Source organism: Macaca mulatta, chromosome 6, assembly GCF_049350105.2.
Source record: "Macaca mulatta isolate MMU2019108-1 chromosome 6, T2T-MMU8v2.0, whole genome shotgun sequence".
Lineage (NCBI taxonomy): Eukaryota > Metazoa > Chordata > Mammalia > Primates > Cercopithecidae > Macaca > Macaca mulatta.
Window position 1 is genome coordinate 178,649,020 of NC_133411.1, and position 19,588 is coordinate 178,668,607.

Consider the following 19,588-nt stretch of genomic DNA (forward strand, 5'->3'; position numbering starts at 1 on the left):
CTACCTCATCTCTAGGAATGCTCTGCATGCCTAGATTTTCAAAATGGATCATGCCTTTTGTTCCATGTAAAAGAATGACCTATTCAGAAACTCTGCATTCCTTCACTCCTATCTGTAAGGGTGAAGAAATGACTTTTCAGAATCAGTACTTTTTTCTGTATCCTAAGACCCAACCTTTCCAATTTTCAATTTCTCTATCCACATTAGTGTCAATAATAAAATGAGAAGCAAACTGTGCAAGAAACAAAAGGTCTTAGAATTCAGAGGATCAGCCATCACCCAACTGGAATTTATTCAGGGAGTGAAGCCTGAATATTTATGCAAATTGCCTGGTAATCACAGAAATATTCAGGAACCACTTCACTGTAAAGATGTTTTTTTCCAATGCCGGTTAACATGGTGCATCCAAAATTGCTGTCTGTATCCTATCCCCGGAGTTAAGGGTAGGAGGAAGATGTGGGGATGAAAATGTTTTTGTGATTTTAACATTTATGTGTGTGGTTTCCTGACCTTTTAGACAGATGTGTGACAACAGATTAATCCAATAAATATGTAGTTTGTTTGAGCAAGGTGGTTTTTGTGAGACTATGGAGACTAATTCTGGTAAGTCTTATTGCATTTCTTGTGTGACTGTGCCTTTTTAAACTGAGAATTCCATGGTTTTAAAGTTCTGATTTCCACCTCTAAATAAATTGCCCTTAGCCCAAAAGCATTGAAATATGTCTGCCCCTTCCTACCCCGGAAGCCCTTCGCAGGATTTCAGGTGCTGCCACTGCAGAGACAAATTGAGTCCCATCCTAGGGACATGACAAGGACGACTCTAGCTACGCATATGGTGTGGCACAGGCAGCAGGGAGTGGACTGCCTGGCTCTCCTTCATTGTTCAGAGCTGCTGTCATCGTCAGGGGCCCAGCTTGGCATCGAGGCCAGATGGAGTGATAGCACGGGCCTGGGCTGGGCATGTGGTGTCAATTCCAGCCTCACGGAAGTCAGAGTAATTCCTTTACTGCAGCCACATCTCCAGGGTTGGGAGGAGGCCTCTGAGGGTTAGCATCATGGCAGGGCAGGCTGGGCAGCTGCTACTTCTCAGTTCTGCTGTGTGTCTGGGTTTCAGATTCAGTAAAAACCCTCTGATTAATATTAACTGACAGAAGGCCCACCCTGGCGTTGTACACAGTTATAAAAGAAAGCAAACTTTTTACCTTTAAATACATACAGAGACTAGAGGTAGACAAAGTGTCCTTTGGGGACCCATTTCAAAGAGGACGCAAAGTGTAATTAGTGTAGCCACACTCGGCTCACATGTGAAAGTTGTATGCCCTTACTCACAGCTGAAAGATAACTCCTCTCCCACCATCTATTTGCTAAGTGAGCCCTCTTACCAAAATAGTCCCAAAGGGAAACTTCACCTCATCCCCTTTCTTAAATCCTCACGTTCCCAATGAATAAAACCTGAGTTCATTATGCTTATCGGTGTCCATTGCCCTTGGGTGAGCGTCTCTCTTTATACTCTTAAATAAGGTGAGTGTGATTCCTCTGGCCAAGTTTGAGCAGTAATGAAATTCCTCCTGTTATTCTCCCTATGAAGTGTCCTGTGCCTCCGGGACGTGATTTGCTTTGAGCCTGCACTCATTTAACTGCCAGATGTGCAAACTGCCTGGAGTATTTTCAGTGACATTTGCTTGTACTCACAGCCTTGAACATTTGTATTGACATTAAGCGGAGGGGCCAGAAGGCTTTTAAGCACTTTCTGAGATTTTGGCAGACTACCCTATTGGCCTGTCGTCAGGAGGATCCTATGGAGAAGGTGGAGAAGGGTTTACTGGTTAAGGACTGTGGTTCTTGGGCCACACTAGACCTGAGTTTAATTCCTGGTTCAGCTTTTTATGTGACTATATGACTATGAGTAATTTTCTAAACTTCTCTGATCCTCAGTAAGCTCATCTATAAAATGGGAATAAGAAAAATAACGTCTGTCTTAGAGGGTGATCGTGTGGGCTAATGAGATGGATGATGCATTTAAAGTACTTGGCACAGCGCTGGGCTCTGCATAATGTCTCATACTAAGCAGTAATTGTTATTATTGGTGTTGTGGTTATTTTTCCTGCTGATCCTAATTTCTGTGCTGACCTTTAAATTCCTTGCAATAAGGGAGTTCCTTAATGTTTGATAGTTGCACATAACCCTAAGCTACGTGGTTTTCCTCAGGGTCTGAGAAACACAGGACCTAATGAATAAAAGGGCCTTGGTTGGTACATGCTTTGCATTCTGGCTTTGAATGTGGGTTTTTTTGTTTTTGTTTTTGCTTTCAATTTTTATTTCCCTAGAGTGTTTTTGTAAAGGGGCCGTGTTACGTATGCCTAAAAGAAGTAGAGGTCAAGGTGAAATGTTTGCAATTTCTCACTTCATTGTTTGTGTTACTACAGGCTCCAGCATAGTTACATAGTTTTGGACACTTGACAGCCCTCATCTCTGATGATTTACCCCTCAGGGCTCTTTTAAAACACACACAAACACACACACACAGACACACATACACGGTTTTTTCCTTGTTTTCTTTATGGAGGCAATTAGCCTCAACTTTGATTTGATCTATGATATTGAGTAAATTACTTAATCCTTGCAAGTCTTAATTTCCTCATCTGTAAAATGGGAATAGTCACAGAATGCGTCTCCTTGGGTTTCTGGTGCATCAGTGGCACATGTGGCTAGTTAGCCTGGGAATTGCAGGAGTAAGGAGTCACCACCAGCCGGGTTCCCACATGGAATGGCTTGGTCCGTGTGGATGACTTCAGGTTTCAGTGAGAGGAGAACTGAGAAACTTACAAACACTAATTTGCTGTCTTCTCCAACACAAGCTCAGACCTGCCTGGTGGTGATGACAGGAGAAAGGATGCACAGATATGCCCGGAGAAAGCTCCAGGGGGAGTCTAGGAGAAAAGCAAACCCTCTGTGCCTTTGAAACAGATTTGTCCCTACAAGAACCTCATCTCCAAGAAATGTGTCTTTTTAGTCTGATGCTAATCAGAGGCACCATCTGGTTCAGTGTAAACTGCTTTAGGATCCACATTGCTAGAGCTTTCTCTTCAAATTTCCAAAACAAACACAGAGAGAGATTGACAGAAAGAAAGAGAGAGACAGAGAGAGAGACAGACACCTGACAGAGATTTGGAAACTCTTTCAATGTTTATTTTCAGCTGGTGGATTTTTTTTTCACTGGGAACTTTATTGAGAAGCTGTTCTTTGAGCAAAGCATCCAGTTTCCCTTTTATTAAAGCATAGCTTCCTTCTTCCCTCTCATCTGTTGCCCACAGTATCTGGAGATGCTGCGTCCTCGATTCACAGTGTACAAGGGGCTAGACAATGGTCGGGGGAAAGAGGGATGGAAATAATTTTGCCCATATCTTTTCTAATCATCGTATCATTGCAGCATTGGGCTGCGAATAAACAACCCTCTGACTCTAGCAGTTACTACTTTTTTTTTTTCTTTTCAACTTTTATCTCAGGTTCATGGGGAACATGTGCAAGTTTGTTACATGAATTGATTTCATGTCAGGGGTTTCATGTGCAGATAATTTTGTCACCGAGGTAATAAGCATAGACCCAATAGGCAGTTTTTTGATCCTTACCCTCCTCGCACCTTCTACCATCAAGTAGGCCCTGATGTCTATTGTTCCCTTTTTGCATCCACGTGGACTCAATGTTTAACTCTCACTTATAAGTGATAACATGCAGCATTTGATTTTCTGCTCCTGTGTTAATTCGCTTGGAATAATGGCCTCTGGCTTCATCAGTACTCTGCAAAAGTATGTGATTTTAATCTTTTTTATGGCTGCGTAGTATTTTATCATGTCTATATACCACATTTTCTTTATCCGGTCCACCATCAACGCATGTTTAGGTTGATTCCACGTCTTTGCTATTGTGAATAAAGCTGTGATGAACATACACAGGCATATGTTTATACATGTTTATGTCCTTATGATAGAATGATTTATCTTCCTTTGTGTATATACCCAGTAATGGGATTCCTGAGTTGAGTGGTAGTTCTGTTTTAGGTACTTTGAGAAATCTCCAAACTGCTTTGCATGATGGCTGAACTAATTTACATTCCCTCCAGCAGTGTATATGCATCCCCTTTTCACCAAAACCTCACCAGAATCTGTTCATTTTTGACTTTTTATTTTTATTTATTTATTTTTTTGAGTCTGAGTTTTGCTCTTGTCACCCAGGCTGGAGTGCAATGGTGCAATCTCAGCTCACTGCAACCCCTACCTCCTGGGTTCAAGTGATTTTCCTGCCTCAGCCTCCCAACTAGCTGGGAGGTACACCACTGTGCCTGGCTTTTGTATTTTAATAGAGATGGGGTCTCACCATCCTGGCCAGGCTGGTCTCAAACCCCTGACCTCTGGTGATCTGCCTGCCTCAGCCTCCCAAAGTGCTGGGATTACAGGCATGAGCCACTGTGCCTGGCCAATTTTTGACTTTTTCATAATAGCCATTTTGACTGGTGTGAGATGGTGTCTCATTGTGGTTTTGATTTGCATATCTCTAATGACTGGTGATGCTGAGCATTTTTTCATATGCTTGTTGGCTGCATGTATGTCTTCTTTTAAGAAGTGTCTGTTCACGTCCTTTGCCCGCTTTTTAATAGGGTTGTTGTTTTTGCTTGTTAATTTGTTTAAGTTCGTTAGATTCTGGATATTAGACCTTTGTGAGAGGCATCATTTGCAAATAGGTTGTCTGTTTACTCTGTTGATAGTTGCTTTAGCTCTTTAGTTTAATTAGGTCCCACCCAATCAATTTTTGATTTTATTCCAGTGGTTATTACTTTGGTGAGCTTATGTAACATCTCTGAGCCTTGGGTTCCATGTCTGAAAAATTTGAAAAATGTGAATTAGGAGTGTCATAGAATAAGAGACCTTTGATTCAGGATATCCTTATTTTGGATCCTAGCTTGATTGCATACTAGCTGTGTTCCTTGGAATAAGTAACCTCTCTGAGCTGTAGCTTCTTTAGCTACAGAAATGCGACAACTTATGAAAAACAACTAACAGAGTGCCAGAGACACAGTTGCTGCTTATTAAAATGCATCTATTTTGTCTGTTGTGTAACAGTACTGACCATAACAATAGTAATGACATCAACAGCAACTTAAAGGGAGAGACTTAATATTTATCAAATGCCAGCTCTGTATCAGGTATTATATACAGCGTAAATATATGTTAAGTTTTTACAAAAACACAATGGCCTAGAAAGTTAAGTAATTTTCATTCCAATGAGACCAAATATTACACAATGTATTAAGGTATTAATATTTTGGACTGTGTGATCCTAGGGTTACAAATTAATCTCCAAATCTCCAGTGGTTTGATAATGGAAAGGTTTATTTCTCTCCTTTGCAAAGTCTGATGAAGGTCATATTCCTTTTGTCCCTCCTGAAGTTGTGCCAGCTGGTGCGTGTGGCCTCCCTGTAGCAGGAAAGATAAGAAGGGAGGGAAGGAGCACAGTGGCTCTTAATGACCTTGGCCTGGAAGTGGCATCCGCCAGTTCCACCCACAGTCCATTGGCCAGAACACATCACATGTGCTAATGCCAGATAATCTGGGATGCAAACTAAGCACATGCACATGCAATATTTGATGAGCACTGCCTCTGTGACTCACAGGTAGTAAGTGCTGGAACTGGTTCTGAGTGCAAGTCATTTGAATAACAGAACCCACCTTTTTCTCACTATACTGTGCTTTATTCTTATGAGGACTAAAAAGGAGCAAATAGTGGTGTATTGACTTGGTAATGCTTCCTTCTCCGTGTGAGAACAAGTGCTTCATCATTCATCCTGAAGGATTTGTTTATTTCCATTCCCTGCTCCCAACTCCTCCCCCAAATGCCAGGCTATACATGAACTCTGACAGGTGAGCACAGGAACCCTTGCCTGGAAGGGAGATGAGGCCCTTGCTGCCAGCAGTTGCTGTATCACCTGTGGCTTCTCAGGGCACAGCTTTCCTGCAGCAAGCGGGGTATTAGCAGGCTGCCCAAGACTTAGGATGTTGACATGAGGGTCTGCTTCTGAGACTGTTCAGAAAGAAAAGGCAGTTGGGAGAACAAAGCATCTGTCTCTCAGGATGTGCTCTGGCTTCATAGTGGGGCTGTCATCTCTCTTTGCACCTTACATGCCCTTGCAAAATTCAGTTCATTGCATATAGTGCCTGGAATATCTTCTACTTCCTCCCATTCCCTACCCCAACCCCAAGACATGCTCAACAGGCAACCCCTATTCATCCCTTTAAGAACCAAAGTAGCCCTCAAGCCTGCAATAAGTCCTCCCTGATGGCTCAGGCATTTCAGCTCAGTTCCATTCAACACTTAGTCCCTGGGGAAGCAATGTGGACACAACTGTGGCGAGTTAGTAAACTTGTGCACCATGATCTCTGTGCAAAGAAAATGAAGCTGCTTCTTTTTGTTTGTTTTTAATATAATTTAATCTTCTTTTGGAGTCTCTACTTCGTGCTGTGGCAACTTAAAAATTTCAATACATGGTATCTTATGGCTCTAGATTTAACCAGTTTTTCTGACTCAAAACAGTCCCCAGCCTCCCAGGAACTCAAATAGGAAGCGGAAGAAAAGCACAGGTTTTGGCGTTTCCCTCAGTTTATCTAAAATGACTCCCTTTGGGACTTTAGCCCCAGAGGGGATGTTGGTGGTACACACACATTTTGTGGCCTTGGGTCTCAATGCCAGGTGAAGGGGCAGCTGACCCTTCCCCTCCATCCTATCACCTTCCTTTCTGAGGAGGCTGTCCTCATCTCTGTCCCTGGGGTGGTAGACACAAAATGGCTGCCAGGGTACCTGATGAATGGGGAAAGATGTGAAAGTAGAGGGTTGAATACATTGCAGATATTACCCGATTCCCAAAGGGGGCAAAACAACGCATCTCACTTCAACGCTTAGATATCCCTGAAGAGTTTGTTAAGATTGCAGAATCCTGGACCCTACTCCAAAGATTGACTCTGAATATCTGGGGAGGGGGCCAGGGATGTGCATGGTGTCAGCCCGCCAAGGGGCTTTGGATGCAGGTGGCCCTTGACCTCTCTCAAATGGGAGGCATAGCTCCAGGAGCCTGAGGAGGGAAAGGAAAGCAGTGTGGGCATGGACACAGCTCCCCCATTGCAGGGTGCAAACCTGCATCATGACACTTGACATATCATTCTAGCATTCTCTGTTTATGGGACTGTCTATCCTGATGGAATGAACTCCTTAAGGATAAGGGAAGTTATAAGTTTTGTTTTATTTACGTTCCTGGTCTGTACACATGTTTATGTGCCTGGTCTCTCAGAGGCTGGTCTGTGGACCTTGGTAGTAAAATTCACCATTATTCAATGGCCAATGTCCCTTTAAGAAAAGGAAAGAGCACACCTCAATTTTACACAGCTGGAGCAGTCCTGGCCATTAATTCAAAATACATCTTATTATTGATCCACACAAGGCAGGCTTTTATTTATTTAAATGTTCTATTTGTTATTTTTAATAACAAATGTAGCATCCACGCACTCTCCACACAAAACAAAAACTAGGAAGTTAACAATCACTTACATGTAACCACATGACTGCCTTTCCGCACCTAAGGTAACCACATTCTTGAGTCTTTTTTTTCTTTTCCTTTTTTTTTTTTTTTTTTGAGACAGGGTCTTGCTTTGTCACCCAGGGTGAAGCACAGTGGCACAGTCATAACTCATGTAACCCTGAGCTCCTGGACTCAAGCAATCCTCCTGCTTCAACTTCTGAGTAGCTAGGACTACAGGGACATGCCACCACGTCTGGTGAATTTTTTAAACAAAAACTTTGTAGAGGTAGGGTCTCCCTATATTCCCCAGGCTGGTCTCAAACCCCTGGGCTTAAGTGATCCTTCTGCCTTGGCCTCTCAAAGCACTGAGATTACAAGCATGAGCCATTGCACCCAGCCTCTTGAATCTTTTGTTAATCATTCTACTGCTTTCCTTTTCATGTAGTTGTATTGCATTTATATATATTCCTAGTGTTTCAGTTATTTTAACTTTATGAAAAGTGTATTGAACTGTCAATAATTTGAAGGAATTTATTTTTTTTTTACTTAATATTAAACTAAGAATCATCCATATTACTGATTGCTGGAGTTCATGTTTTGATGACTATAGGAAATTCCATTGTGTGAATAAGACATAATTTGTTCATTCATGCTTTCAATTTCAGGCATTGGGTTGTTTCAGTGTTTCTTCTATTGTAAGCACTGCTGCTAAGAACATTCTTATACATGTCTCTTGTTGTAAATGTTCAAGAGTCTCCTTTGGGGATAGAACTACTGGTAGATTTGCTTGGCCATAAGGGATCAGAATCTTTAAGAGATAGTGAACACTCTTTTCCAAAGGTGGTTGTACCAATTTACACTCCCACCAGCAATGCCGAAGTGGTCCTGTGTAGTCACAGTCTCTTTAACACTAGATATTGCCCTACTTCTTAATCTTTGTCACTAAAATGGGCTTAGACTACGTCATCACTGTCTTTAGTTGCATTTCCTTGATCACCAGTAATGCGGAAAATCTTTTCTTCTGTTTCTTTGCCACTCGTGTTTTGTTTCTTTGCTATGTCTGTTCGTGTCTTTTGTCTGTTTTTCTTTTTCTTTTTCTTTTCCTTGTTTGAGATGGAGTCTCACTCTGTCGCCCAGGCTGGAGTGCAGTGGCGTGATCTCGGCTCACTGCAACCTCTGCCTCCCGGGTTCAAGTGATTTTCCTGCCTCAGCCTCCTGAGTAGCTGGGATTACAGGTGTGTGCCACCACACCTGGCTAATTTTTGTATTTTTAGTAGAGACAGGTTTCACCATGTTGGTCAGGTTGGTCTTGAACTCCTGACCTTGTGATCCCTCTGCCTCAGCCTCCCAAAGTGCTGGGATTATAGGCGTGAGCCACTGTGCCCAGACTTTTGTCTGTTTTTCTATCAGATTAGTTGTATTTTTCTTATTGATCTATAGGATATTTAATATATTCTTTCTACTTATTTTTTGCTAATTTTATGTATTGTGAATATCTTCTCCCAGTTTATACCTTGTCTTTTTATTTAAGATGTATTTTCATAAGCAAAAGTTCTCAATTTTAATACAATCAAATCAATCATTTTGTTAGTCACATTTTTGTGCGTGCCTTAAGAAATCTTTCTCAATCCCGAAGTCTAAAATATGTCCATTATTTTTACTAAGAATTCTATAATTTTAGTTTTGATACCTAAATCCTTTATCTACAGAGTTTATGTTTTATATGTAGTGTGAGTAGCAATCTGATTTTTGTCTTTCGTCTTTGTTTTTTTCCCATTTGACTGCACCTCTTTCCCAACTTCATCTGCTAGACAGTTTCTCCTTTCTCCCTGCCAGTGTCATTTTGCATTTTCAGGACATTGCTCTTTCCTACAGGCTGTGGGCTGAGTCGCTATAGCCTAGATTGAATCTCTGGTGCTGAGGACAGGGTTGCTGTAGACTGGATTCCATCTCTGGTCCACAACGTGCAGGTTCTCTGTGCTATTGCTCACTGAGAGCTGAAGGATTAGGAAAAAGGAGTAGCCTCTCCTCCTCCAGTCAAGCCCCTGAATTGGTCTTCAGTGTGATGTTAGCATCCTGGGAATTATGTGCCAAGGCATAGCACTTACCTTCTCTAGGCTTGCATTTTCTCAATTATGAAAGAAATAATTTTCCTTATGGTAAGAAGTTGCTTACGCTCATAGAGCTACCTTCCTGTAGTTTCTTTTTGTATCTGATAATAACAGCACTGAACTGGGAGTGAGGAGACCTGAATCCTAGTAACAAAAACATCAGCAGTTGCAACAGCAACTGACATTTATTGACTGCTCATTATGCACTGGCACTGTGCTAAACAGTTAGGTATATTATCTCATTTAGTGCACAGTTGTGAGATCTTGGGCAAGTCCCTTTCTGTAAATGATGACACTGAACAAGATTTTGTAGTGTTCCACCAACAATGAAAATCTATGTTTTAAAAAAGTCATCCTCTGATTCACAGTGATAATAATTCTGAATCTTTTTCACATAATATCATTTAGTGCCTTAAAAACCCTCCTCTTCTCATTGAAAAATATTCTCCCAATACTGTATTGAGAAGTATTGAGAAGCATTCCCCCAGTACGTCTCAGCATCCTGCCTGAGCCGGGGACAAGGGATGAGGCCATTTTACAGAACTTTACGTGAATGGCAGGTGCTTACATGATGCATTCGAGGTTACACAGCTGGTCATTAACAACGCCTCACGTGCTGGAGCATTTCGTTTCTTCAAGAAAGTACCATGGATTTTGAGGACAAGTTTTTTCTCATCAGAGCATTTAGAGGCATCAAGGATCTTCAAGTGAGGAGCCCATTTTGCCTGTTTCAACTGCAGTGTTACAAAGCCATAGCCAGCACCAAAACGTCCCTTCCACACTCTGGAGATCTGAGAAGGGGCTCTCCCTCACATCCTCTCTTCCTGTTCTGATGTGATGGATTGCAGACTTCATTCTCAGAAAGAAACCTTCAGATCCAGAATCAGAGAAGACAGTGATTTAATGTGCTGCAGAACAAGTCCAAGAGAGATTTATGAAAGTGTCTATTGGGGGTGGGGGTGCGCTGAAGTTAAAAAAAATTGGCATACAATCAAGGAAAAAAATCCCTCTTGAACTTACCAAAATACTTAGAATAGCAGCTTTCAATGACATTATGAACTACAATTTAATTGGGGGAGGAAAAAATTCCAGATCACTTCTTTAATAGCAATGTAAATAGACTCAGTAAACTCTGTGTGTGTGTGTGTGTGTGTGTGTGTGTGTGTGTGTGTGTGTGTATAATTTACCTCATTAAAAATAGAGAACAACAAAATCACTCTGTTCTCATACCTTTCAATCTACATTCCATGGGATTCTTACCTAGTTTTGGAATGATTCTTTGCATTAATGTAAGCACACATAATGAGGGCATTTATATAAATCTTTATAAGGTTATGCATTTACTCCAAAATTTTGTTTTCACTGTGAAATTGCAATCATGAATGATTTCCATTATGCTGAGGTGGGCTTTTAGAATGTTGATATGGTTTGACTGTGTCCTCGCCCAAATCTCATCTTGAATTGGAGCTCCCATAATTCCCTCATGTTGTGGGTGGGACCTGGTGGGAGATAACTGAATTATGGGGGCAGTTTCCTCCATACTGTTCTCGTGGTAGTGAATAAGTCTCACGAGATCTGATGGTTTTATAAGGGGAAACCCCTTTCTCTTGGCTCTCATTCCCTCTTGCCTGCTACCATGTAAGACGTGCCTTTTGCCTTCTGCCATGATTGTGAGGCCTCCCCAGCCACATGGAACTGTGAGTCCATTAAACTTCTTTTTCTTTATAAATTACCAGTCTTGGGTATGTCTTTATCAGCAGTGTGAAAATGTGCTAATACAAGTGTCCTGAGACTTTTATGTTGATCTGTTGAAATTTGATGTTGTTAGATTATTTTTCCCCAACATCTTCTTAGAATAGAAGGAAATTTCCTGAAAACTAAAATACGGTTGAATTGAAAATTAGCTGCAGATTCATTTCAGTTCAAATACTACTTATTAAAAATCTAAAACTGTGGCAGCACTGTACTGTGAGGACTATTAACAAAATACAGGCCGGGCGCGGTGGCTCAAGCCTGTAATCCCAGCACTTTGGGAGGCCGAGACGGTCGGATCATGAGGTCAGGAGATCGAGACCACCCTGGCTAACACAGTGAAACCCCATCTCTACTAAAAATACAAAAACTTAGCCGGGCGAGGTGGCAGGCGCCTGTAGTCCCAGCTACTTGGGAGGCTGAGGCAGAAGAATGGCGTAAACCCGGGAGGCGGAGCTTGCAGTGAGCTGAGATCCGGCCACTGCACTCCAGCCTGGGTGACAGAGCGAGACGCCATCTCAAAAAAAACAAAAAACAAAAAACAAACAAACAAACAAAAAAAAACAAAATACAGTAATAAGTAATGTATGGCTGACATTTATTTAACCATTATTTTGTGCCAGGCCCAAAATAATTAACTCATTTCATTATCATGACATCCCTGTAAAGTGTATGTATCACTATTCTCGTTTAACAGGTGAGGAAACTGATAAGGAGGTTTAAAAACTTCTCGGTTAAGAAGGTTTTAAAACTTGCCAGTAGTTGCACACCAAGTAACAGCTGAGACACCATTCCAACTGCGGTCTGTCTGATTCCCCAGCACATGCTGAACTGCTGTGCTGGATGACTTCTGGAAGAGAAGGGTTTCTGTCTCCAGGAGCTTATGATTGGAGAAGAAAAGATTTACCCAAAGATCTCTTTCAATTTGAGCTCACACATGCTGGGCAGGTAATATAAATGAGTGAAGGGGCAGGGTCATAGTTATTACGAGATTTGCTAAGATAATCATTCCTTTTCGAATAGATAGTCCTAGTGTCACCTTCACTTGTATTTTTACAACTCAGATTTTCTACTTGCCTATTAAACATGAGGGAACCTTCTTTACTTCAAAAAGAAATCTAATTTCTTTCGTTTTCCTCCCTAAAACACAGTGCCATCTAGTTAGTCATCCATATCCCCATGGCTGTTTTTTTTTTTTTTTTCTTTTGAGACAGTCTCATTCTGTCACCCAGGCTGGAGTGTGGTTGTACAATCTTGGCTCACTACAGCCTCCGCCTCCCAGGTTCAAGCGATTCTCTTGCCTCAGCCTCCTGAGTAGCTGGGATTACAGGCGTGAGCCACCATGCCTGGCTAATTTTTTGTATTTCTGGTAGAGATGGGGTTTCACCACGTTGACCAAGCTGGTCTAGAACTTCTGACCTCAGGTGATCTGTCCACCTTGGCCTCCCAAAGTGTTGGGATTACAGGCGTGAGCCACTGCACCCAGCCATATGCCTGTGTATGACAGAGACAAGTATACAGTGAAATGTTTCTTTGCTACTAAGGAAGCAAGAGTAACAGGTATCAGTGGCCACTCAGCTCTAGGAGGAGAGACTATAGGGATTGGTGAGGACTGGGGCAGAGTCTGTGCTGTGGGTAAACAGGACAGCAGTGAGGCAGGGCCATGTCAATATGCAGACTCAGTGCTGCTTGATAGTCTCTCACTCTTTCTTTTTTATTTTTTTTGAGATAAGTCTCCAAAGTAGAGACCTGCTGATTTATTTTTAAATGATATAGAAGACAAACAAAACCTACAGATGGACCCAGAATAGTAGTTTCTGGTGCAAATATAATGTTTATAGAGTTTTAATAAATTTATAAGGTTTTCATAAATTTATTATAAATAGATTTTATAATAAAGTTTTATAGAATTTTAAATATAACTTATAAGTTATTATGTTTGTAAATAACCCTGTAAGAATGACTATTGCCAGAATTCAGTGGAAACAGGGCTGTTTGGGGACAGTTTTATGGAGAAGGCGGGATGTCAGCTGAACATGAAAGGCCAGTGTATGTGACATGGGCCCTCTCTGGACAACAGCCTGTGGGAGATCTTGGAGTGTCTGAACTGCAAGATGCCTGCTTCTCAACCTCAGCAGCACTTGGGATTCCTCCTTGCCTGATATGCTCTCTTGCTAAGGGGGGCCTTGGACCACACCGAGACCTCTACTAGGCATGCTTCTGGAGATGTTGGCCCAGAGATGGGAAAAATGGCATTTATTCTTTATGAAAGTTAGGATTATCAAAATATCGTGAGTTGATTGTAAGACATTTGGAAATGTATAAAATGTCCATGATCTCACGATTTAGAGGAAACCATTATTTATTCTTCCTCTCTTTTGTATCATGTATATGATATGATATATGATATAATATGAATCATATCATATATGTATATGGGTCTCACTCTGCTGCCCAGTCTAGAGTTCAGTGGCATGATCATGGCTCATTGCAACCTTGACCTCTTGGGCTCAAGCAATCCTCCCACCTCAGCCTCCTAAAGAGCTAGGAATACAGGCACACATCACCATGGCTAGCTAATTTCAAAATATTTTTTGTAGAGACAGGGTCTCACTACATTGCCCAGGCTGGTCTTGAATTCCTAGCCTCAAGTGATTCTTCCACATTAGCCTCCCAAAGTGTTGGGATAACAAGTGTGAGCCACCACACTTCACATCTATCATATATTTTATATAATTGGGATTTTGTTTTACATGCTCTGTAATCTCATTTCTTTACTGAGAATTATTGAGAACATTTTCCCATTCTATTTTTAAGGGCTTCACACAACTCTTCGTAGGACACTGGCTATAATCAACTTTATGGCTTGGCTCTGCGCCCCTGACCAAATCTCACCTTGAGTTATAATAACCCCCACATGTCAAGGGTGGAACCAGGTGAAGATAATTGAATCATGGTGGCAGTTTCCCTCATGCTGTTCTCATGATAGTGAGTGAGTTCTCATGAGATCTGATAGTTTTATAAGAGGCTTCCCCCTTTGTTCGCCACGCGTTCTCACTTCGTCCTGCTGCCCTGTGAAAAAGGTGCTTGCTGCTCCTTTGCCTTCCGCCATGATTGTAAGTTTTCTGAGACCTCCCCAGCCATGCGGAACTGTGAGTCAGTTAAACCTCTTTCCTTTATAAATTACTGAGTCTCGGGTATTTCTTTATAGCAGCATGAGAATGGACTAATACAATCATTTTTAATATTTTCTTATTTAAGGATATTTTGGTTCATTTCACTGTGTGCTAGAAAAACTTCCTGGAATTCATAGCCTTAATAGACAAATCATTGTTCTCTTTACTTATTATTTGTTTACCGTTGGACGTGAGTCTCACCCAACCTTACTCGTGTTTGTCCAGGTTTTGACTTTACCCTTTCCCTTCTTTTCACACACAAATGTGCACGCACACGCACACACACATACACACACAGGGGATTTTGCTTCCTCCCTGTGTGATAGACTCAGCATGGAGCAGACCGTGTTGTCCTCGAGTTAAGGAGTTGGAGTAACAAGATCCAATTCGGAGGGACATGTTTTCACAACCCTGCATTATCCTTGATGGCAGGGGGTGTGTCTGTGTGGACGTTCCCTGAAATACCAAGCACTTAAATGCGACCACACTGAGAGCCCTCATTAGCCCTAGGCAGCCAAAGTAGATTTGCTGAGCATGCCACCATCCAGGCTGGAGAGACTGCCCACATGGAACCAGACGCCACTCAGACACTCCAAGATCTCCCACAGTGGAGAGGGGAGCCAATTATCCAAAGGCAAATGAGACTCTAATTACAGCTTCAGCTAAAGAGTGGGAAATTATTTGAGGAGAGACTTCCCATTTCTGGTGTAGGCAAAACACAGGACAGTTGTTCAGAACCGGGGGCTGGATCAAGTCCTGATTTTACTGCCTTACCTGGGATACTTCACCTCTGGAAGCATCCAATTCTTCATCTGTGAAATGGTAACAATATAGAAGGTTGACCTCACTGGTTTACTGTGAGCATTGAATGCGATGCTGCTGGTGAGAGGCATAGAGAGACCTGGTCCTTAGTTAGGACTCATAAACCAAGTTTCATCATCAGTAACTATTACTAGTGTTACCATTATTTGTAGTCATCTGATAGCATCATAGAAGGTACAACTGGAAGTCAGGAGAGCTGGAGTCTCAGCTCTGCAGTTTCCTGTATATTCCAACTTAGAGAATGAATTAATCCCTCCATCTCATTTTCCTCGTTTCTCAAATAAGAAGCTTGAATGAGGGGGATACACGGGCACACATTCCCTCCTAAGGTTTGTGGTCCTAAGCTAACTGTAACCTAAGGTTCAGGGTTTGAGTTACTCTGTGCACAGCACTTAGCACCTTCTGCTACCACAAGTGCTCCTGGATGCTGGGAACCCGGCTCCTCAGTTACTATTGCTAGAGTTCTTACTAACACACAGGGGCGCATTGTGCTGAGAAGTACCTATCATTACCTTTACGAATCCTCCCATCAACCCTGTCTTACAAGGGCTGTTATGATCACCTCTTTGCAGGTGCTAACGTTGAGACTTATATAGGAAGCTGGGATTTAACCATAGGCTCCTAACACCCATACTAAATGGTCGCGGTGTCCACTGTGTTCAATAGTGACTAGTAATATTTTTGTTCTCATAAATATTAGTTGAGCTGCACTCGAGGATTTGGAAGAACTAGGATGGAGAGGACCACTCAGCAGTGCGCTCATATTGTACTCTTCTCTCTTTTACTCAGTCCTTTCAAAACTGTAGGCACAAAAGGCAGGAAGGCAACACCTGTAAGACCTTGGGGGCAGCTCCTGCTACCTCAGCCCTGTCTAACTTTCCCTCTCTGTAAAATGGGACTGAAAAACAGTTGCTCTGCCTATTTGCCTGGTAGAGTCATTTTGAGTTACACGAAAGATTGTATATGCGTGTGCGCATTAAAGAATTTGCACATTGGGCATATCGAACGTTTGAGCTGAAAGGAATGTTAGCCACCAGCTGCCCAGAGATAGTCAAATTCAGCAACTGAGAGAAACCCTGAAGAGGCTTCACCTTGGGTGCATAACAAGCAGGCCCACTTCTCCCTGCTTCTTAGAATAGCTCACTGTATCTGTGTCTCTGTCAATCTCTTGATCTACCAATCTATCTATATATCCAAGAGAATTTTGAGCAAAAAAATTCTAAGTCTAAAGAAATATGTGGTATTTGTTTTTCTGTGCTTTGCTTATTTCACCTAGCATCACGTGAAAAATTGATCTGGCTCTGATAAGGGTGTTGATAGTGGGGAAGCTGCGTGTGGGTGGGGACAGGGGATATATGGGAACTGTGTACTTTTGACTCAATTTTGCCGTGAACCTAAAGCTGCTCTTTAAACAAGCCTACTCAAAAAAAAAAATATCTATGCAGTATAAACATTGACCTGAATTACTGCCACCTCCAATCCATTTTACAGAGGAGGCAAAAAAGGCCCTGAAGGAGGAAGTAGCTCTTCTAAGGCTACTGAGTAGAAGAGTTAAGATAGAGCCCCTTGTTCAGCGTTTGCTGCCCACATACCAATTTACGTACCAATCATTAGCACTGGAAGTGTGGCCTTCTCCCTCCCTGGCTTAAACGGTACACTTCAGTGCCTTAGGGAGGTGGTGGCGGGGCTTCCGTTTCACTGCCTGTGCCCATGGTGGTGCCTGTGGTTGGGGGACATCTCTGCCATTGCTGGCTGTCTGGCATCACTGTGCCTGCAGTTGTGAGCTATTGGTGGTGGTGTCCAGTGGCTCACACTGGTTCATTGCTGGGACAGTGAGATAATTTCCTAGGGCCAGCTCTAGAGGAACTCATAAGATGATTATGTGGTGGCTGAGGTTCAGGTGGGCTCAGGCTTCCTGCCCCACCAGTTTCAAGCTATGCAGGTCTAACCGTCTCCCTGTCTGACTCTGTCTCTCATTTGTTCTGTCCCCACCTCACCCCCACATCATCCCATGCAGCCCCTTTTTTAAATCTTCTGCTTCACTCCATCCCTAGAGGAACTCCCCCTTTCCCCTCGCTCTCTTCTTAAGCCTGAACAACTCTCATCAGCTTCAGACACCAGCCAGTTCCTAGGGAGGCAGTTCTCCACCCAGTCCCTTCAGGTTCCAGGTGTGGGGTAGGTGTAGTGACTGACTGAGGCCCTGTAGAGAGAAGGTAGGCTGCAGGAATTCATCCCATTGCATTTGCCCTCCCAGAGAGCGTTCTAACCAGTTTTCTTTCCGGGTCACCGAAGAAGTAAGGCACACCTTGCCAAGGTGAGCATTATTTTTTCCCAGACCCAGTCTCTTCTAATCTAATTTGGGGGTCGTGTATTTTCCCTTCCACCATGGTTTTGGCCTTGATCCTTTTGGATCTAGCAACCCTGGCATTACTGTGCTAAGAAGCATTTGGCTCTTTCCCATCCAGTGTGAGCCCAGTTTGCCTTGGTCATTGCCACCCTCCCCTAGCTATAAACTCTCCTCTATGACTGAGGAGGCACAGAGTAGCTCTGATTAGATTTGTAAGCTTTAAGGCTTCCCCAACCCAATGAAGGTGTGTGTGTGTGTGGATGTGTGTGTTTAATGTGTGGTGAGCCATTCTAACACACCTCCCGGTGAAATCTTTAAGGGTTCCCCAAAATGGATGGGAAAGGTGTCCACTTCTTTTCTCATGGTGAGTTAAAATAATTTGGCATCCAATAAAGTACCTCTGGGCCTTGTGTGCTGGCAGCTTCTGGGCAGGTTGACGGTTTCCTCCCTGTTCATATTTGTTTCATCGTAAGCCAAACAAAAGCACTGACAATCCACATATTCGGGATCTCAGGGGTCTCTCCTCCTTCTCTAAGATTTTCTTTGTACTTACACTACACCAGCTTCCTGACTTCAGGTAAAGAGTGTGTGTTTTCTCTCTGTATTCCCAGTAACTGGCACTGGGATAGGTGTTTGAAGGTGAAAGGAGCAGTTACCTTCATTGAAAGAAGGTAATATCGTCTATTGAAGAAAACGCTGCGCAGTAGGTCTTCACTTATGTCGTCCCTCGGTTCTTGGAAGCTGTAACTTTAAGGGAAATGATATATAACAAAACCAATTTGCCAGAGGCTAATTGATATAAACAAGAGTTAAGTTCCTAACTTAAAATATCACCATAAAATATCGCCATACTTCTAAATAAAGACCAAAACACTTCTAATATTATACATTAAAATACATGTGAGCTGTACATACATTTAAGAATAATAAAAACAAGTAAGATCATGACTTACCCACTTATTCCAGTTCAGGGTCCTGGTGGCTAGAGCCCATGCTGGCATCTCAGGGTGCCAGGCAGAACCCAGCCCTGGACCGGATGCCATTTCATCACGAGGTACACTCACACACACCTACCCTCACTCACACGATGGCCATGTAGACACACTAAATGAACCTGATGCACATGTCTTTGGAATGTGGGAGGAAATTGGAGTACCCTGTGAAAATCCACATAGAAATGGGGAGAATGTGCAAACTCCACAGATAGTGGCCCCAGCTGGGAATTAATTTTTTTTCTCCTCAAGATTATAACAAAACAACATTGAATGAAACGATGTTGTTATTCAAGGACCTGCTGTGCTAAGAGCTGGAAAATTTAAACTCTAGTCCAGGAAAGCTCCTAACAAGCGGTGTGACCTTGGACAAACCACTTAACCTCTTTGGGCTTCATTTCACATTTATATAATCAGAATGTTGGATCTCTGAGATCCTGTTCATCTCTGATGGTCAGCCAGTCTCTGTTGCCAGGACAGCAGAGAACAAGAGACAGCAGCTTCAAGTACAATTTCTTTCTTTATTTATTTATTTTCTGAGATGGAGTCTTGCTGTGTCACCCAGGCTGGAGTGCAGTGGTGCGATCTCCGCTCACTGCAAGCTTCGCCACCTCCTGGGTTCACGCCATTCTCCTGCCTCAGCCTCCCTAGAAGCTGGGACTACAGGCGCCCGCCACCACGCCTGGCTAATTTTTTTGTATTTTTAGTAGAGACAGGATTTCACCATGTTCGCCAGGATGGTCTCGATCTCCTGACCTCGTGATCCACCTGCCTCGGCCTCCCAAAGTGCTGGGATTACAGGCGTGAGCCACCGCGCCCGGCCT

At 42.7% G+C, this 19,588-nt stretch overlaps 1 protein-coding gene across 3 annotated transcripts in view; it reads left to right on the forward strand.

Moving 5' to 3' along the window:
• DOCK2 (dedicator of cytokinesis 2) overlaps nucleotides 1-19,588 on the forward strand; it is a 436,838-nt gene that overhangs the window by 121,849 nt on the left and 295,401 nt on the right. The window lies entirely within an intron of this gene.